Below are 20,381 nucleotides of genomic sequence, written 5' to 3'. Positions count from 1 at the left end.
GTGGTCTCTGCAGCGAGGAGGCTGAGGCTGAAGCACCTTGAGTCCAGGAGTGACTACTAGCTTAGAGCAACATAATGACATTCTCAAATAGCAAGCAGGACAAATCCACACAGTGTGCTGGCATATGCACACTGTATCCCAGCCCTTGGGAGGTGGAGGCAGAGGGATTAGGAGTTCAAGATTAACCTTGGCTCCATAGCAAGTCTGCTGTCAGCCTGGACTGCACAAGACCCTCCCCACCCCTCAGACCCACCAAAAACACTGAATCCTATTTTCTGGTCTTCATCACAGTAATCATTAACTCAGAAAAGCATCAGAGGCCGCGGCTAAGCTCCCAGACCCTCTGCTAACTTCCTGAGCCTTGACGGCCACAGGAATGAATTAAAAGCATCAAGATAAGCCACTTTGCAGTGTGACACTCTTTATAGCCAGCAGCCACCTGAGAAGCCACTGCCCCCAGCAGTCAGAAGGCTGCACCTCGTAAAGTTCTTAGAATGGTGAGGCCTTTTGAACAGGTGGCCTGGGAGCTGTCCGGCTGGCCCAAAGCCTGGACAAGGATTCTGAGATGCCCACGCACCATCTCACCTGGTCTCAGCACTCCAAGTAAGCAAGCTTACTTAAGCAAGCATCAGCGGTGCCACACAGCCATTCAGAGAAAACAAAGTCCGGCCTAGACCTTCAGATAAACGTGCTGGCGCTCACGTACACCACACCACATGCTTAGACGGACCTTTTCAAGACTGAAAGTGACCCCACTTGGGTACCCCCCCCCCAAAGAGGGCAAGCTGGATCAAGGATCATTGTTCAGAAAGAAAGAAGACAGAGGCGGAGCCAGAACACTCATTCATCCCTGCACCTCCCACCCGGCAGACTTAACCCCAGACTGCAAAGTAAAGTTGAAGATCCCTGCGGCCCTTCCAGTGGAGACCGGTCTCCTAATATCTCTGAAAAAGAGCACCCTTTGTCCCTGCGTTTTCAAACACATGGGGAATAGGCTCAGCCTGGAGACGCCGGCCACTGCAATGAACTCGAGTTTGTCAAGCTTGTAGGGCAGAGACCAAAAGTGCTTTAAAGGCCTGAGTGTGGAGGGCTCAATCTGGGGAGCCCTCAAGAAGGTGAGAGGGAAGACTCTCCACTCTGCCGAGTTGACCTCTGACCTCTGGACATTGTCATACACACAGTAATAAGAGAAAACGAAAAAGGTCTGATTGTGTGTCTACAACCTGTAGTGAGTTTAAAAGAGTGCCTCACCCTCCAAGCCTCCCTTATGGAACAGAAGGGGAGAAAAGGACCTCCCCTGGTAGGAAAGGTGACCTCCTGCCCGCTCACCCACTGTCTTATCAGATGCCTGGAGTAACTCAACAATTAGGCCTTTATAAAGTGCCCAAGCCTAGAGGAGCAGGAGGCCTGCTCTGCACCTGGGAGCGGGAGGTCAAGGTCGGGGATCACAGGTGGCTCGTGCCAGAACCATCCAGCAACGCAGAGGACTCCGGGTGTGCAAGACCAGAGGCAGCCTCAGGCTGGCGAGAAAGAAGTCTTCATTCAACGGCTCCCCGACAAACAGACGCAGCCATTTGGAAACTGAAAGTTTGAAACCCCTTTCATTGTGAATCATGAGCCATGTCACTGTCAAAGCCTGACTTGACACACACTATAAACCTATAAAAGTTATCATTACCATAATATGTCTTAATTATTCCCACCAGGACTTTTCAAAAGTTACAACACTACAAGCTCAGTCAGACCTGAGAGCCCTCCAATGATCTATAAACTTTCATAGAAAACAAACTAACGAACAAAACCACTAACTGTATTCCTTCCATTGGTCCAGTTGAGTTTGGGGGACCAGGATACATGGGACAGGCAGGTAAGACTGGCTAAGTTAGGGGCAAGGTCACACAGTCTGCAGAGGCTGTGAATCTCAGCTTTTCCACTCCAAGACCAGCGTCCTTACCTCAGGAGGGTGGAGCTCAGCTCTGCGCAGGAAATCAGACCCCAACCGTCCCCGGGGCATCAAACAGGAAATGGACCTGGTGCCTTGCCAAGCGGCCAACAGCAACCCAGCCCTTGGCAAACCTGCTATGCCTCCACCTGGGCGTTGAAAGTCAGTTTAGCATCCCCCTGGGCCCAGCTCTGATTTGCAGCTGCTTCTCCACTTGGCCTGGGCTTCTCTGTGAGCAAGCTGGAGTCAGAGGTCACAGCCTTTAGTGTGAGACCAAAGGGGAAGGCAGCTGTCTGTCGCCCAGGTCCACCTCCACCTGTCATCTCCACCCCAACAGGGAGACCGCCCCACTGCACCCATGCGCGCGCGCACTCACACACAAACACATACACACATACACAGGGGCGCTGGAGGCTGCTCAGAGCTCAAGCTGCCCTCCTCCCTCTTGACCGTTCTGGTAGTTAGAAATTGGAAAGGACCCTGTGCCTAGTCTGTTTCCTTATGGCTTTCTTCCACCTTCCCAAAACTAGAAAACCATGCAGGAAAAGAACATGTATCCTGGCTACCCTCTACAGACAGTAGGGTCAACCTTACACAGTTTCAAAGTTTGCGAAGCAAATCGGGAAACAACAAGAAAAAAACCCCAGAGGCCTCAGCATCCATTCTTCCTGCTCAAAGTGGGCAGTAAAAAAGTCTGTCTGAGCAAGCGCAGGCAACTGCTTCTAAGGCTGAGGCTTTGCTGGGGGAGCGCCAGGGAACTTAAAAAAAATCTTCCCTTAACAAACCCGAAAATTTTGTTTGTCCTGACATTTGCTTTTTACCCTCAAGAGGCTGACCTTGGAGACGACACAGAATTGTACAACAGAAGTAAAAGAAGTGACCCAAAGTGAACTCCTTCACTCTCAAGGATAGAAAGGGGGGTCCCTAGGCGCACGACGTTATTTACATGAAGTTCGGGCGGCGAGTGGGAATGTGGGTGCTGCGCGCGCTCGGGCCCCGGGCTCTCTGAAGGTCGTCGGACTGTCTCCGAGGCTGCCCGGGCCCAGAATTGGAGTACACGCGGCGAGGCGGGACAGGGTGGCCTTAGGGCACCTTTCCGGGTGTCCTGGGTCGTCCTGCAGGTGCCACTGGGGAGCAGCTGAGCCGGGGCCCCTCCCCAGCCGCAGGCCGGGAGCTCGAGCTACTTACCCGCAGGAGGCGCGGGGACGGCGGGCGCGGTCCCGGGGCCGGTGTCGCTGCTCCGATTCGTTGTCCGCCCGGCCCCGGCCGCCAGTGGCTCACGTTCCCGGGACTGCGAGGCTCAGCGTAGGCGGGTGCCCGGCGATCCGGGACGCTCCGGGGCTCTGCACGCGCGTGTCACGGGCCGGGGGCGCGCGGGGGCGGGGGCCGAGTGGGCCCCGGGGTGGCGGGTGGGGGCGCGGCCGGGGACAGGGACCGGGCCGGGGATCGTGTCGCGGGCGCCGCAGCGCGGCCTCTCGCCATGGCTCCGCGCGGCCGGGCCTCGCGCCTCCCCTCGCGCTGCCGTCACCGCCCGACGCGCGCCGGGCCCTCCCAGTCCGTCCCCGCCCCGCCCCGCCCTCCCCGCCCGGCCGCCACCTGCACGACAGTCTTCGAGCGCTACAGTCCTCGGTCCCCGCAGCGAGAGGCTCCGAGACCCCAAAAGCTCTGGCCCACTTGGCACCCCGGAGCGTGCGTCCGGGCACTCGCGCTGGGGCGGCTTGGGGACCCCACTGCCAGCGCCGTCTTGGGGTATCAACCCCGGAGTCAAGCACAGAGTTAACGACGCAGGAGGGGGCCATAGACCAGCCATGAGGGCAATGCCATCAAATGAGGAGCTGGTGGAGGTGGCAGAAAGGACAAAGAAACCCTCTGGGAAGCAAATAACATGCAGACTGGTTAACATGGCCCAGCCTACGCGGTCTGCCTACGGGTTACAGGGGACACTGGACGGGACTTGGAGAGACCCAACCTGAACCGAAGATGAGGAGAAAATAAACCCCTCCAGACCCTCCAAATTTCAGGACTAGATAGGAATTGAATAGGAAAATTGTCCAGGCAAAATCTTCCTTGAATGCTCACTGAGAGTTGGGGGAGGGGAGCACTGGTCACTAGATATTTGCTTGAGCTAGTCCATTTCTCCACAGACTTTCTCTCAGCGACACCTGGACGGGGGTGGTGGTGGTGAGAATGCCCATTCAAAGCACAGTTGGGGGGACACGTTGACCTCTGGTGAGAGGTGGGCATCCTCCTTAGAACCCTGCTCTACGCGGTACTCCTAGGAGACTGAAGTTTCACTAAACCCATTATGAGCTACATTTATTAAAGAGGGATGAGCTGTGTCCCAAAATCCCCATGCCATAAAAAACACACACATGAAGCTTAAAGATATGAAACCTGTCAGGAATGGGAGGGCTGACTGACTGTGGCTAAATGGTGTGCCTTTGCTGCACTGGGTGGTGTGCAGAACATTCCAGAACATTCCAGCTGACCAGGCTGAAATCTGCACTGTACGGCCTAAAATACTGGGTTTAATTTATTATGTGCACAGACAAGACTGTCATCATTAGGACTTAAGGGGCAAAAGCTGCAGGTGATTTGGGAAGAAAGAGGCATCCTGATGGGAACAAGGGAGAAACTGGATGGGCCAAACATTATCAACGAGTCTCAGTGTTGGGTTCTAGAATATCTTTTTCTTTTCTTTTCCTTTCCTTTCTTTTCCTTTCCTTTCTTTTCTTTTCTTCTCTTCTCTTCTCTTCTCTTCTCTTCTCTTCTCTTCTCTTCTCTTCTCTTCTCTTTTTCTTTTATGTGAGTACACTTTAGCTGTCTTCAGACACACCAGAAGAGGACATAGGATCCCATTACAGACGGTTGTGAGCCACCATGTGGTTGCTGGGAATTGGACTCAGGACCTCTGGAAGAGCAGTCAGTGCTCCTAACCCCTGAGCGATCTCTCCAGCCCCTAGGGTATCTTTTATGGGTTTGAAGTTCTTTCTAAATAGAAGAATTCTCCAAAACATCATATAAGAGCTGAGGCGAGCCGGGCATGGTGGCGCACGCCTTTAATCCCAGCACTTGGGAGGCAGAGGCAGGTGAATTTCTGAGTTCGAGGCCAACCTGGTCTACAAAGTGAGTTCCAGGACAGCCAGGGCTATACAGAGAAACCCTGTCTCGAAAAACCAAAAAAAAAAAAAAAAAAAAAAGAGCTGAGGCCAGGTGGACAGTGTGTGTGTGTGTGTGTCTATGTGTGTGTGTGTCTGTGTGTGTGTCTCTTGTGTGTGTGTCTCTGTGTGTGTCTGTGTCTGTGTGTGTCTGTGTGTGTGTCTCTGTGTGTGTGTGTCTCTGTGTGTGTGTCTGTGTGTGTGTGTCTCTGTGTGTGTCTGTGTGTGTGTGTCTCTGTGTGTCTGTGTCTGTGTTTGTCTGTGTGCACATGTGTGCGTGTACACCTATGTGCTTGTGAGTGTGTGTATGCACGTGTGTGCATGTGTGTGTGGAGAATGCCCATTGTATGTATGTGTACATGTCTGGGCGTGTACTCATGCCCCCACTAGGAGGCCAGGATTTGACATTAGGTGTCTTCTATTGCTCTCCACCTTACTCTTTTTGCCTTGAGAATTTTATACATGTAAACAATGTACTATGGTTGTCCCCATTTCACACTTCCTACCCGACATGGCCACCCAGCACATTCCCCTCACGACCTCATGTCATTTCCCCCAGCAACCCAGTTAATGCATCGGTGCTGCTCTATGTACTGGGTGTGGAGCATCCGCTGGAGCATGGTACCCTCCAAGGACCATTTGTACTCCCCAGCAACTATCAACTGCTAGAGGCTCCTACGTAAGAGGTGGGGCCTGGATTTAATCTGTCCCATCTCTGCCCACTTCTGTCTGTCTTCGTCTTGTGCTGGTGACCAGAGCTGGTGCAAGTCCCTGTGAGTGACAGTCGTGCCACGTACAGAAAACAGTGTTTCTCAGCCTCCTCTCCATCCTCCGGCTCTTACGTCCTGTCTGCCCCCTCTTCTGGGATGTCCCCTGAGCCTTAGAGGGTTGAGTCACTCACTGATGAGGCTAGACTGCCTAGCTAGCTAGCCTTCAGAATGAGCCCATCTCTGCCCTCCCCTGCCCCCAGCACTGTTATGAAAGTCACATGCCACCATGCCTGACTTTTTAGGGAGTACAGGGATCTGGGCTCAGGTTATAGGTTTACATAGTCTACACTTGACCACTGAGAGTCATCTCCCAGCCCAGTTTTGGGTTTGAGGTGGTTGGGTGGTTTTAGATTTTAGAGACCATCTCATACAGCCCAAGCTGGCCTTAAAGTGGTCACTCTGTCCCTGCTTCCCAAGTGCTGGAGTTACAGATGCACACCACAGCAGCAGGTAACAAAACATTGTATTTTTGATTGTATTTTGATAGAATGTAGAATGATAGAATGTAAATGTGCAATTATATCAATGGAATTTCAGTCACACAGATTAAACCATCAGATATACGCCAGGTTTGATAGACTATGGCAGGCTGGCAGGATCTAGAACAAGCAATCTGAGAGGGACCAGCTTCAGAACCCAGTATTCAGTAGGAATGGTCCTGCATACAACCTGAAGACTTAAAGGGGCAGGGGCAGATTGTCTGAGGTAAAACCGGTAAAACCAATGCCTTCTGGTTCTGGAAGTTAAGAACCGTCATCTGGCCTAATCCATCTCCTTTCCCTTGGGACGTGATCGCAGTTTGAGGTGTAGAACCAGGGCCCCCCTGGTTTTTTCCCACTGCCATTTCAGCCATTCCTGACTCCCCCTTCACTGTAGGATGACTCTCTCTGTCAGGGATCCCACAGCCACCACGCCTGACTGGGAGACAGGGTAGCACCTTGCTGGACCCTCATCAGAGAAGGTTCTTCTTGCAGTGGATGGAAACTAACACGGAGCCCATAGCTGGACAGTGTGCAGAGAGCAAGAGACATCTTTACCATTTTTTTTTGTTTGTTTTTGTTTTTAAAGATTTTATTTATTATATGTAAGTACACTGTAGCTGTCCTCAGACACTCCAGAAGAGGGCGCCAGATCTCGTTGCGGATGGTTGTGAGCCACCATGTGGTTGCTGGGATTTGAACTCTGGACCTTCAGAAGAGCAGTCGGGTGCTCTTACCCACTGAGCCATCTCACCAGCCCCCATTTTTTTTTTCAGCTTAGTTTTTTTTTTTTTTTTTTTTTGGAAGTTGGTTGTGTTCCGAGCACTCAGTCCTGCGTGGGATTTCTGTGTCACATCCTCTCCTGGAGGCTCAAGGGTTTGTGTGAGAGAGAAGGGAGAGAGATTGTTAAGAGCCAGCATGATGGATGGCTCTGAGGAAACGGTGTCTTCCAGACATGATGGGACTGGTGTACATATGAGCTCACGGAGACCGTGGCAGGAAGCACAAGACCTGCACAGGCTCAAGCCTGAAACAGTCCCAACGCCCAGAGAGGGAAGCAAACACAGGCTCCCACCCCTGATCAATAAGCAAGTAGTTGGTACCCGCTGGCGAAGGGAACCTCGGTTTTCTCATCTGGAGTGTCGCTGGGTATATCAACCACACTCCAGGGCAGGATGCTTGATCAGAAGCAGTTAGCCAGCACAAAGCTCGCTCCACGTGTGTGCACACGAGTGTGCTGCACACACTGTCAGTGTGTGTGCATGTGTGTGTGGTTTGGTTTGAGACAGAAAAAGAATATGAAATTGGGTGGGTGGGGAGAAGGATCTTGGAGGAGTCCAAGGGGGGAGAATATGACCAAAATATATGAAAATAAAATAAACCCTAGACTTAAAAGCATACAGCCGGATGGGGAGAGGTGTTCTTTCAGCCCCTTCTGGTGTGTACACGCCTCTTAATTGTGGACATGTGCAGCTGAGGGTAGCCTTGACTGTGGCCAACACAAAGTGGTGAACTTACTTTAAAATAAGGCATCTTTACCATTTTTTTTTTCAGCTTAATTTTTTTTTTTTTTTGGAAGTTGGTTGTGCTAGAGCACAAACTTTGTAGATGACAACATCATGTCACAAGTCTGGACACCTCTCATTTGCAGGAAACTGCGGGCAGAAAAGTGGCGTAGAACCACAGAAGCATCAAATTAGTGGTCAGCCCATAACTGCAGCTGTTCTATGTTCCTGCATTTTTACCAGCTGTCTGAGACTTGCTTCCTACAGCCACGAGACGCCAAGCTGGTACAGATCCATGAGGTCGGCCACTCAGTCCCGGTCATTGTCTGCAGCCTTGTTCTACAGGCAGGGCCCTGACATCTGGTTCCCAGCGCCAAAGTACACACAAGGATCCTGTCCCTGATGAGAAGGAGCTGGTGTCCTTTCCCCAGCATGGAGGAAGCAGGTGGCAGGCAGAAATGGTAATTGCCCTGGCAGGTCTCAGATTGGCAAAACACCGGGCAGAGGTCTCTGGCTTCCACTGGGCCAAGAGAACCACTTTTTACTTCCCTTTTGTTGAATTGAATGAGCCAACCCATTTGAGCTGGCTGTGGCCTTCATCCTTAATCCCAGCACTCAGAAGGCAGAGGCAAGAGGATCTTTCTGAGTTGGAGACTACTTGCTCTCTGTAGTTCTGGGCTAGCCAGGGCTATAAAATAAGATCCTGTTTCGAAAGAAATCAGCACATTTGATATTTTCCAGGATCTGAGATAGTAACTCAGATAAAATGCAAAAAAAGGAGTGTACCTGCTCTATACTAGTTTAAAACCTGCAGTACAACCTGGGACCCCAGGTAAAAATGCAGAAAATGACTTAAGGCTGTCCCTGTTTTAGCCTGGGCCCCAGGATCAGGACTGAAGAACAGTTAATGCGTAAGTTGTTTCTTTAAGAAAGTGACCCCATAGGAGGGAAGGAAGAGTTAGGAATAGAAAGAATGAGACAAGGAGGGGGAAGCCACCCCAGCATACAGAACCCCTCCAAGCACCTGGGGCTCTGTTCTATCAAACACACTGATGAACTGGACCAGGTGAAACATGGAGTCTTTCATCTCCCAGTTCCCATCTCCTAGGACTCAAAGAGATGCCAGGAGAAGTAAGAGAACAAGATGAAGTGTGGTGTAGACACTGGGATTCCTGTCTGTGTGTTCAGTTAATTCCCAGCACCCAAAACAGCACCTGACTCACAGCCGATGGGAGTTCCGTTTGCTGATTTGCAGCCCACGGAAGAGCAGTTTGAACTGACAGCTGAAGAGATGAAAAGAAATAGGTGCAGCTGGGGTTGGAACTCTCGGGGCCGAGGCTTCAGCGCCAGAAAGACCGAAGCATAGGCTTATTTGATGCCAGGAGCCAGAGACCAGCCTAGGCAGTATTGTGGGCTCCCATCCTACAATGTTCTGTTTGGTGTGTGTGTGTGCCTGCTTGTAGCACATATTAGATCAGGCTAGTGCATAGCTCTGCGCTCCTGCTTGGAAATTCCTCTTGTGGAGCAAAGAAGGAAGCTCAGAGAACTCAGGAAGTTAATGATGCTTACGAGCCTCAGGACGATCACAGAGTTAGGGCAAGATGGCTGTGCTGGTTTGAATATGCTTGGCCCAGGGAGTGGCACTATTTGGAGGTGTGGCCTTGTTGGAGTAGGAAGTGTGTCTTTGTGGCTGTAAGACTGTTTGCTTTCAGAACAAGATGTAGAACTCTCAGCTCCTCCTGCGCCATGCCTGCCTAGATACTGCCTTGCTTCTGCCTTGATAATGGACTGAACCTCTGGACCTGTAAGCCAGCCCCAATTAAATGTTGTCCTTATAAGACTTGCCTTGTCCAGGACAGCCAGGGCTCAAAGAGAAACCCAGTCTCGAAAAAGCCAAAAAAAACAAAAAAAAAAACAAAAAAACAAAAAAAACAAAAAACAAAAAGACTTGCCTTGGTCATGGTGTCTCTTCACAGCAGTAAAACCCTAAGACAATGACTCAATTAGAAAGGGGTTTCCTTCCAAGTCTGACTGTGCAAGTTCAGTTCCCAGAAAATCATATGTGGAAGGAAAGAAACAATTCCAGAAAGCTGTCCTCTGACTTACACACGCACAATGCACAAGCACAAATATATACATACAGTCACACAAAAATGCACACAGACAGACACACACATATACACAGACACTACATACAAATATGTGTGTGTATGTGTGTGTGTGTGTATATATATATATATATATATGTATAGTACAGGCACACACATATACACACAAACATGTACACACACATATATACACAGACATACACACATATATGTGTGTATATATATATACATAGACACACACAGGCATAGGCAAACATATATACGTATAGACATACAATTTTATACACACACACGTATATATATACACAGGCACACATATTATACATACAGACACACAAAAATGCACTCACACACATATATACACAAGTGTGTACATACACATACACACACACACACACACACACATATATATATATATATACACACACAAACATAGACACACACAGATGCAGGCAAACATATACATACATATATACATACATACACACACATACAGACACATGTACACACATACATACAGACATACAAACATTCATGCACACGTGCACACATACATATATACACACAGACACACACATGTACACACAGACATACTCATATAGATAGACAGACAGACAGACACAATAAACAAACAAACAGGTTTGTTTTTTGTTTTTTTTTTAGTTAAAAATGGGCTGGCGAGATGGATCAGTGGTTTAAAGCACTTGTTCTTCCAGAAGACTTAGGTTTGGTTCCCAGGACCTACACAGGCTCACAACCATCTGTAACTCCGGTTCAGGGCATCCAACACCCTTCTAGACTCTGCAGGCACTGCATGCATATGGTCCACAACCCTATCTGCAGGCAAAGCATTCACACACATAAAACAAATAAATGTAAAAAAATAAAGGTTTTGTTTTGTTTTTTTTCAAGACAGGGTTTCTCTGTGTAGCCCTGGCTGTCCTGGAACTCACTCTGTAGACCAGGCTGGCCTCGAACTCAGAAATCCACCTGCCTCTGACTCCCAAGTGCTGGGATCAAAGGCGTGAGCCACACTGCCCAGCTAAAGTTTTTTATTTTTGTTTTGTTTTTTTTTTGTGTTTTTTTGGTTTTTTTTGTTTTGTTTTGTTTTTAAAACAACCCAAGGTTCTATAAGAAGAAATAGTTGCTGGAAAAAGGAGAGTCTCCAGTGGAATTGCCTGCATGCTGGGCAGGATTGCAGGGATACAGCTTTTGTGAGTCCACACCCAGGCTAAGGTAGGTGTTCCAGTGAGGCAGCTGTCTTTAGTGACTTACTCTCCTGCAAGCATCCCCATAAAAGTTCACTGGCTTTGCAAGTTAGACTCTTTGATTTTTTTTTAAAAGATTTATTTATTTATTTTATGTATATGAGTGCACTATAGCTGTCTTTAGACACACCAGATCCCATTACAGATGGTTGTGAGCCACCATGTGGTTGCTGGGAATTGAACTCAGGACCTTTGGGAGAGCAGTCGGTGCTCTTAACCACTGAGCTATCTCTCCAGCCCCTAGACTCTTTGATTTGTCTTCCATATCCTGTCTTCCGTGTCCTGCCTTCCATGTCCTGTCTTCTGTGTCCTGCCTTCCATGTCCTGTCTTCTGTGTCCTGCCTTCCATGTCCTGTCTTCTGTGTGCTGTCTGAGATGAGCTGATGTTTGCTCACATCTTCCCAGGAGGTCATGCAACAGCTGTCTGAATGATGACTCCAACAGGTACAGTCCTGCCTCTTATGGTCCTTTCATTCCCAGAGAGGAGGCAGATAATGTGATACACACAAGCCTAACCTATGATTGGTTTGGGAAATGGGACATGAAGTGGATGCAGGATTATCAGGATGTATGATGAATTAGATGGGAGGCTCTATCTAAGGAGCTAATACATGGAGATGCAGAAGTGCCAGCCTTGTAGATGGGATGAACATCGGACCCACCAAAGCGCATCTCAATAGCTGGAGGTGGGACTGGGTTTCAGAAAGGGTCTTGGGGTGTGGAGAGAGAGTGAAGAGCTTTAGGTTGGGAACTAACGTGCTGTTGGACAGGTCTATCCTCAGACAAACTGCTGCTCACTAAGGATTATCCCAGCTGGGTGTGCTGAGTAGAAGGACCTTCTCCTGAGTTGTAGGTAATTCTGCCCTGATTGCACATGGCCTTGGGCTCTCGGGGAGGGGCTGGAGGACATAGGCTGGGAAGACTAGGAGAGCCATCCACAGGGCCATGGTAACCTGTAAGGGGTGGCTCCTTTAAGGTCATCCCCACTCCTGGCAGTAACCCCTGCCCATGGTCTGTAAGTAATCCTGATAAACACACTTGCTTCCTGGTGTAAACTTTGGTGAGATCAATTTTGTTTTGATATCAGGAAGAGAACAGATGTTGTCTGACCCCTTCTTCCCAGGGAGAAAATTCTGGAAACATATCTGTGTAGTCACAGGGATGTGATGAAACAGAGGTGAATTTAGAGAACCTTGATGTTTTTGCTAGGCAATGGCGGGACAGACAACTGAGAGCATCTGCAGAGAAAACTGGGACATGGTTGTCCATCTCCCTGTAGTAGGAAGCTGAAATGGCTGTCCAGAGGATAATAGTGGGTTTAAGGGTGTGTGTGTGTGTGTGTGTGTGTGTGTGTGTGTAGTGTGTGTGACTTCAGCAAGAAAGATAGGAACTCCTGTGTTAGCCTATGAGCTGAGAGAAAATTTGGACAAGTGGAGGAAGAGACAGAGGTGCTGGCTTGCAGTATCCTAGGGCTGGAGGGCCAGAGGGAAGAGAGAACACCTATAGGACCCTTCCTTGCAGGAAGCATTAAATAGTACAGGAAAAAGATCTGAGGTAAAGGTGGTTGTGAGAGGACGGGAGAAGAGGTGACATATGATGCCACCATCATGGGTCAAGGTAGGATGTGCTGACCAGAGGGCAGAGAGAGCTGAGGTTGGGGAAGGATGGGATTGTAGAGGAGCCTGCCTGTGCCCGATGCTACTGAGGAGGCAGTGTGTACTGGGTGGAAACCTCAACAACTGTCCCCTTAATGTGGCAGCCAGGGCACCCGAGGGGTAACTAGATACCCCACCTTAAATGATAAAATCGCTGGTTCTCTAAACACTCAGGCTCGTGTGGACTCTGGGACCAAGTGAGCTCTCTGTTCTCCACCCCAGTCTACGCAGGAGCAAATGATCATAGAAAGCAGGAGCTGGGGATGCAGCTGGTGGTAGAGTGCTTGTCTGGCATACACGGATCCCGAGGTTTGGTTTCTAGCACCGGGTAAAACCTGAGCACGGAGCCTCACCTGCAGTCTCAGCACATGGCAGGTAGAAACAGGAGGATTGTTGGCTCTACAGCAAGTTAGAGATCAGCATGAGCTATATAAGATTCTGTCAGGTGGAAGGAAGGGAGGGAGGAAGGAAGAGAGGGAGGGAGGGAGAGAGGGAGGGAAATGTGAAAGAAAGCATGGGTAACATGATCAATACAGAGAGGGAAGAATAGATTCAGTGTTTGGCTAACATGTCCACCATAAGGAGTCTAAGAACTAGGCAGAACCTATTTTTATTTGATTTATTTTGAAACTTTTATTTTATACGTATGGGTGGTTTTTCCTGCATGTATGTCTGTGTACCCACATGTGTGCAATGTCCATGGAGGTCAGGAGAGGTCATTAGATTCCCTGGCACCTGAGTCATAGACAGTAGTGAACCACCATGTGGGTGTTAGGAATCTAACTCAGGTCCTCTGAAAGAGCAGCAAGTGTCTTAAAGGCTGTTATTTCTCCAACCCCTGGCAATGCACTATAAAAGAAAAAAAATGTCCTGGGCATGGCAACACATACCTTTAATACCAGCACTTGGAGTGGGAGATAGAGGAAAGCATATCTCTGTGAGTTCAAGGCCAGCCTGATCTACATAGTGAGCTACCCAGGAGCCAGGGTTACATAGTGAGACTGCCTTAAAAGAAAGTTCTGTTGGTTCGAATGGTAAGGTCACAGTTTTACAACGGTGCATAAGGATATATGGTTGTTAAGTAGAACTGGGTGCTGGAAGCCTGATCCCAAGGGAAGACACCATCATTTATATATGGCCAGGGTAGGACACTGTCTTAGTCAGGGTTCTATTCCTGCACAAACATCATGACCAAGAAGCAAGTTGAGGAGGAAAAGGGTTTATTCAGCTTACACTTCCACATTGCTGTTCATCACCAAAGGAAGTCAGGACTGGAACTCAAGCAGGTCAGGAAGCAGGAGCTGATGCTGAGGCCATAGAGAGATGTTGATTACTGGCTTGCTTCCCCTGGCTTGCTCAGCCTGCTCTCTTATAGAACCAAGACTACCAGCCTAGAGATGGTTCCACCCACAAGGGGCCTTTCCCCCTTGATCACTAATTGAGAAAATGCCTTACAGCTGGATCTCTTGGAGGCCTTTCCTCAACTGAAGCTCCTTTCCCTGTGATAACTCCAGCTGTGTCAAGTTGACACAAAACTAGCCAGTACAGACAGGCATCATCACACCATGTCCCCTCTCTAGCCTGCTCCTGTCCCCTCTCTAGCCTGGTGGTCACACCTCCTCTGGCCTTGTCCTCTGTCCAATAAAACATACTCTGTTCTACCAGTAGCTGGGTGTTCTGGGAAACAACAGGAGGTTCTATTTGAGAAGTTTCCATCCCTTGTTCCCTTGGGTAATATGTGATCTGCTCAGTCTCCTGGACTGCCTTCATTGATTAGACATCCACATGACATGTTGTGTGCTGATAAAACACCCTTCAGTGGTAACCTTCTTCTTCCCTCACACTGATCTTCTGGTCTTGTCAGGCTCTTTTCTTGCCCAGCTTCTCATCATCATTCACAAATAAACTGCATAGCCCCTGGGAAGTTCAAGGCCAGCCTCAGCTACATAGTGAGCCCATATCTCCAGACAAGCAAAGACACACTGGGGACTCAGCTCAACTATAATCCCAGCACTCAGGGAGTAGAGGCAGGAGGATCCGATATTCAGGGTCATGCCTGACTTCATAGCAAGTTTGAAGCCAACTGGGCTACATGAGATCCCGTCTCCACCCCAAAAACCCTTTCCCTCTGTATATTTCAGGGGCTACTCTGGGAGAAAGCCTATGCTCCAAGGCAATATGTTGTGCTTAATCTTGTGCTAGTCCATGCTTGAGAGGTCAGCACAAGGAGACAGCGAGGAAGCCGCTGAGACTGTAGTTATGTCACTCCGAGGAGAGGAGAGGCGGGGCCAGCAATTTCTGAACTGTGAGGAATGTGGGAGAAAACAAAAGTCTCAGCCCTGTTGGGCTCAGCACCAGCACGGAGAAAATTCTTCCTCCTGGGTCTTCTAAATATATCAGTTTTAGCAAATGAAGCGGTGACCCAAGATGAATAGCCTCCTGTTACTCTTGCTGAGAGTCATGAATATATCAGCCAATGAGAAGCAGCCTCTGGAGAAGAGACAAATAAGCCAATGAGAAGCAGCCTCCACTGCGTAGCCCCGGCAGCTATAAAGGCGACTTCTTAGGTCGAATGTGACTAGTGAACTTGATTTACTTTATCCAGCATCACCCCACGCAGGGCATGCTGACATCACAGCAGACAGGGAAGGACAGTTCGGTTAGCTGTAGCGATAACTTTAGGATTTCGGGAACCGGGCACACTCGATGCCTTTCAGAAGGTGATAAGACAGCAGGGCACGTCCCGTCCACAGAAGAGGACACAGATAATGATAAAAGCGTGAAGTCCAGAACCAAGGGCCGGCTACCGAAGTGTTCCGGGATGCTGCTAACAGGTGGATCTTTTCCGTAATACCGAGTCCAGCTTGGCTTTCCATCTAAGCGGCTTCATCCTGTAATCCTAGCTCTTGGAGGCAGGGGCAGAAGGACTCAGTGAGCTCAAGGCCAGCCTGGGCTACACGAGAAATGGCTCAGTGGGTAAAGGAGCTTCCTTCCAGGCCTGAAGACCTGAGTTTGGTCCCTGAGACCCACGTGGTGAAAAGAGAGAAAAATCCTCCTGCAAGTTGTCCTGATTCTCTCTCTCTCTCTCTCTCTCTCACACACACACACACACACACACACACACACACACACACTAATATGATGTATTCATGTATTCTTTATTTTAAGATATATTTCTTTGTTATGTTTCCCTTTTCATTTCTGATTTTATTAATTTGATGCTGTGTCCCTCTGCTTAGTCTGGCTAAGGGTTTATCTATCTTACTGATTTTCTCCAAGAACCAGCTCCTGGGTTTGTTGAGTCTTTGTATAGTTCTTTTTGTTTCTATTTGGTTGATTTCAGCCCTGAGTTTGATTATTTCCTGCTGTCAACTCCTCTTGGGTGAATTTGCTTCTTTTTGTTCTAGAGCTTTCAGGTGTGCTGTCAAGCTACTAGTGTATGCTCTCTCCAGTTTCTTTTTGGAGGCACTGAGAGCTATGAGTTTTCCTCTTACCACTGCTTTCATTGTGTCCCATAAGTTTTGGTATGATGTGTCTTCACATTCATTAAATTCTAAGGAGCCTTTAACTTCTGATATATATATATATATATATATATATATATATATATATATATATATGTATATGTATATATATATACACACATATATATATTTATTTATTTTGCTTTTTTTGAGACAGGGTTTCTCTGTGTAGCCCTGGCTGTCCTGGAACTCACTCTGTAGAGCAGGCTGGCCTCGAACTCAGAAATCCGCCTGCCTCTGCCTCCCAAGTGCTAGGATTAAAGGTGTGCGCCACCACGCCTGGTTCTGATGTATTTTTAAAAGAGACTAAAGTTCTCCCAAGTACAACTCCAGAAACTATACAGATCTCTATTCTCAAGAGGTAAAGTTAATAAAATAAAATAAAATAAAATAGCCAGGATGGTGCTCGGGAGGAAGAGAAAGAGGATCAGAAGTCCAAGGCTATTCTCAGCTATATAACACGTTCAAAGCCAGCCTGGACTACATGCATCTGTCTCAAAAAGAGAGAGCACAAATCACCATTCTCTGTGGACCACACTAGTGAGAGTAGAAATACTTTGCAGATACCCACACTGAGTGAAGTACCTAAGGAGGCCAGTAGAGGGTACCAGATCTCCCGGAACTGAAATTACAGATTGTCCTGAGCCACTATGTCAGTGCTGGGAACTGAACCCAGGTGCCCTGCAAGAGCATACAGGGCTATCAACTGATGAACCATCTCCCCAGCCAGCAACCAGTAAAATTTAAACCACAAACTTTTCTTTTTTTAAATAAAATCAAGAAATCCAATATACTTTGAAATGATTTTTTTTTGAGAGAGACCCTCTTGTGTTATGTTTTTTGAAAACTGTCTTATGAGAGGATGCTTTACTGAGGACATCCATAGCATTTTTCTGGAAGTTGCCTAAAAAAGGGCATATGCTGCTTTTGCTGGAGTGGACACTTGAGAGAACACATAATGTTTGAGAGGGTATAAATATAACCAAAGAGACAGTGGATGGCATTGTATGGTATTGATTTATCTTTCTGCTCTTGACTGATCATTTGTCATGACTTCCTAGAGAGAAATGCACCTAAAACTTCTGGTGGCATTCCAGTGGCTTCTTGCCGCTTCCACGGACTCAAGCTGACTGATCTTCCAGATCGAACTGCCATTGCGGATTGATGAATGGTGTTTGTGAGTGGCACGAACTATGGCTACTAATTCATATAAATTAAACTGCTAATATCCTGACAACACAGATTGGATTTGCCCCCCAAAAATATTTCTGGGGCTGGAGAGATGGCTCAGTATTTAGAACTACTGGAAGTGTACTCTTCCAGAGATCCTGAGTTCAATTCCCAGCAACCACATTGTGGCTCACAACTATCTATCTATAATGAGTTCTGATGCCCTCTTCTGGCATGCAGGTGTACATGCAGATAGAGCACTCACAAATTAATAAAAATTAAAATAAAACTATTTCTAAACAGGTCTGCATTCTCTTTTTTCCTATTACCCTTCCTTTCCACAACCTCTGGTGGATGATGGGCTAGAAGGGAGGTCAAAATATTTAAGTATACTTATTAAAATAGGTTTTAAAAATATAAGCCTACAGGACTTACTAGTAAAGCATTGTTTATAAAAAAAATAATTTGAGGGGGGGAGGGTATGGGGGACTTTTGGGATAGCATTTGAAATGTAAATGAAGAAAATACCTAATTAAAAAAAAGCAACAACAACAACAAAAAAAAAACCAAAAAACTGATTTGGCATGTTGAAATTTGACATGTTACTTCATACCTATATTATTAAATAGATAAATAAATCAAAATAGCATGTGAAAAAGGGAAAAAACAATAATTTGAAAGTATACTGCTTTTTAAAAATCTGGAAAAGTTTAGGACATGTGGATGGAAAAAGCAGATAGTTCTGATTGTCTGGGGAAATACATGTTTTTAGCTGTTGGGAGTGTACAGGAAGTAATGTATTCTTGTTGCAACTTCAAAACACAACTGAAAGGAGAAAGGACCCATCTGGGCTCATGGTTTCAAGGTGCTGTCCACTGTGAGGGACATGGGAGAAGCTGCTCATGGCCAGAGAGGCAATGGTGGTTTACATCTGGGCAGGTTAGGAAGCATATATGGGACAAGAAGTAAGGTCAGACTATAGGCCTCAAGGGCCATTCCACATTGTTCAGCTTCCTCCAAGCTGGTGCCACTTCTCACAAGTTCTACAAGCTCCAAAGCCTGTGGGACACTTGACATCCAAACCATTAGAAAAAGCTAAAATAAATAGTTGCAAGAGATCCCATCAATAAAGCAGGACAAAGTCAGAGCAGACCCAGCAATGTGACAAGGCCAATCCTGCTCCCAGGGTTACAGAAAACAGAAGTCTAAACAGTATATTAGAAGACTCCTGGGGCTGGAGAGATGTTCAGAGGCTAAGAGAACTTGTTGCTCTTCCAGAGGACTCCTTCCCAGAGCCACACCTGGCAGCTCATAACTGCCTGTAACTCCAGCTCCAGTGGATCTGAGGCCCTCTTCTGGCCTCCATAGGCACTGCACTCACATGTGGTGTACACACAAACACACACACACACACGAAAAGAAAGCGGCTTCAGTGCGCCTCATGTGTCTTCCCAGCACATGTTTCCCTTTCCCTTTTGCAGTAAAATGAAGAGACTCAGGAATCACCAACGTCTTGCAGAGATATTTGTCCTCACTGTCTCCCGGGCTGGACCTCTAGCAATGCAGGTGTGCCTCTGGCCCAACAGTCTTCCTTCTCAGGCTCTGCCACACTGTGCCCTCTGACTGTCCGTCCCAGCCCAGCTGATAGGAGGCTATCCAGGCTAATTAGAGTTGATTAAGACCAAGGATGTCGACAGGATGCTAGCCAAAGTAGCCAGATGGAAAGATGTGGTGTTGATCTCTCATCTGTGGCAGCTCCACTCAGATGCCCCTCCAGAGGGAATAAAATCATAAAAACGTTTAAGACAAACACCTGTGAAATGCCAGAATGAAGCCATGCTTTCCTGGACCACTTAAACACTGATAATAGAGCTGGAGAGTTGGTTCGGCAGCTGAGAGCACTCGCAGCTCCTGCAGAGGACCCGTGTTCAACTCCCAGCCTTCACACAGCAGCTCACAGCTGCTATAGCTCAGCCTCAGGGGATCCAGTCCCCTTTTCTGGCCTCTCTGGATACCAGGCACTTAAAAAAGGTGAAACCATAATGTAAAATCAACGAAGAGAGATAAAGATTATGCAGAATTTAGGAGTGAAGTCAAGATATCTGAACAACCGGTCTTGATCAGCAAGCAAAACCTATAGTCATATACACCAGGGGCCATTTCTGTCACAGCAATGGACAGGCTCTAAACACCTTAAAACGAGAGGGCTCTGAGACAGTCCTGAGAATGCGGATTTGTGGCAAGCAGGAGGCTAGTCACCCTCCTTTTCATAGCAGTCAGGATTCTGTGGGCCCTTGGGTAAATCAGATAGAAACTGTTTTAGTGCAAGAAAACTCCAAGAAGTTTCACGAGACAGGTGGGTTATAATTCAATTCATAGAAAATACTTTTCCAATGGAATTCTTTTTCTTCGTTACTCCCTAACACCTGCCCAGTTCTTCCTGTGGTAAGGAGACAACCCTAGCATGGTCTGTCTAGGGAATGTGACTCATCCTTTGGTGTCCTGAGATTAACATCATCACATTCAGCATTTTATGGGACTGCAGTCATGTAGACCAAACCTATGGCCTAATGTATGCTAGATAAGCACCCTATTTCTGAGTTATATCCCTAGATTTTTGATAGTTTAAAAAATATATTTTATTTTGACAGATCTCAAATACGTATGTATGTATGAATGTATGCATGTATGTATCTATCTCAAGACACCTACTGTGTCACACTCAATTCCGTATCACCAGCTTCAAATGTCTGTTGGATGCAGTCTTCTATCTGAACAGTTCCCTCCCCGACCCTGTGCAGC

The sequence above is a fragment of the Mus caroli genome, unplaced genomic scaffold (genome assembly GCF_978045245.1).
Source record: "Mus caroli unplaced genomic scaffold, Mus_caroli_1 scaffold_11, whole genome shotgun sequence".
Classification (NCBI taxonomy): domain Eukaryota; kingdom Metazoa; phylum Chordata; class Mammalia; order Rodentia; family Muridae; genus Mus; species Mus caroli.
Note: the sequence above shows the minus strand (reverse complement) of the source record.